This window comes from Molossus molossus, unplaced genomic scaffold, assembly GCF_014108415.1.
Source record: "Molossus molossus isolate mMolMol1 unplaced genomic scaffold, mMolMol1.p scaffold_m16_p_23, whole genome shotgun sequence".
Taxonomy (NCBI): Eukaryota; Metazoa; Chordata; class Mammalia; order Chiroptera; family Molossidae; genus Molossus; species Molossus molossus.
The window spans coordinates 71,944-73,313 of NW_023425359.1; the positions used below are offsets into that span (position 1 = coordinate 71,944).

At 47.0% G+C, this 1,370-nt stretch overlaps 1 pseudogene; it reads right to left on the bottom strand.

The window, feature by feature from the left end:
• Nucleotides 1–216: 216 nt before the first annotated feature.
• On the bottom strand, nt 217–977 carry LOC118640729 (annotated as a pseudogene).
• Between the last annotated feature and the right edge of the window lie 393 nt (nt 978–1,370).

Genomic DNA, 1,370 nt, shown 5'->3' on the forward strand with positions numbered 1-1,370 from the left:
TGCTGGGACCCAATTCCTTGAAGCAATTTCCTTTTGGGCCATGGTTTGGGTCAGAGTAGATGGATCTACCTGGTTTCTCAAGTTCAGACACCCTCTAGACATGAGTCAGTTCAAATCATATGCACTCCTAGAACAGTACAGGGGTCCAGGATATACAAATACCGTTAAGTTCATACAGTGTTCTTGAGATAAAACCCATGGCATTCCTATTCCTACCTCCATTCAGGCCATTCTGTCTTCTGTCTGATGTTTTTGGACTTTGATACTCTCTCTTTAGACAAAACAGCTTCTTCAGTATATTCTTGTTCTAAATATACATTCATCTTCTCTGGTAGTTCAGAACTTACTATGAAATACGTGTGTTTACATCTACAACTATCAAGGTCTTCTTTTTCTAAGTCCTCGCCAGCATCCATCCGTCTCAAGGAGTCCGTGAGCTGGTATTCACCCTTCAGTTTTCAAGGCGTTGAAAGTCCTCTTGCCACTTCTTGCTCAAGGTGCAAGTTCTTCTCCAAAGGAATGAACGTTTTTAGCCCTTTGCCAATTCCAAACATAGGAACTGAGGTCTTTGAGCTTTAAATTGTTTCCTATTTATTTGTGACCTGGTGTTTTTCCTTCCCTTTGTTCTTCCCCTTGGTCTTCCTGTTGGCTTATACTTCCTGTTTTTACGTTTATTTTTCTTGAATCTTTCAAAAGTAGCTTTAAAAGTCAGTGGTCTTGGCCCCTGGATGCACCTCTTGCTTGAACACTTTCGGAGGAATGGACGGATTTTCTGATAGGATTTCTTTGCCTCCGTTTAGCTGAGTAAGGCACACAATGAGTTTTAAATGAGCTGCCACCAGAGGAAGAGTTATCACAAATAATAATCTCAGAGAAATACGAGTGTTACTCAGGCAGCCTATCTGACTGCTGGGATTCCTTTGATTTTCGATTTCCACAGCTAAAGCAGCTGCTGTTACATGGTCCTGAGACTCCATTCCTGGAAAGTGTTCTCCAAGTCTCTCTCAGAATCGTCATTCGTCACTTGTTCTCTGCTTTCAGCAAATTCCCAGCCAAGTGGCAGGCGCTTGCCCACCGGGCACGGGCTCAGTGTGGCTTCAGCCTCGCGCTCGCCGCCCCGGCTCCAGGTCTGGTCCCCAGGCCTCTGCTCCAGCGGGCAGCCGCCGCCTACCGCTAGACCTTGCAGAGGAGAGCAGCAGGGTGGTGTGTGTTGGTTTGTTTCACAGGGAAAGCTTTTTAAGAAAACCAGGCCTTGGCCTGGCCAGTTTGGCTCAGCGGTTAGAGCATCGGCCTGCGGTCCAGAGAGACCGGGGTTCGGTTCCCGCTAAGGGCACGTACCTCAGTTTGTCCCAGGCCCTGGTTGAGTCCTG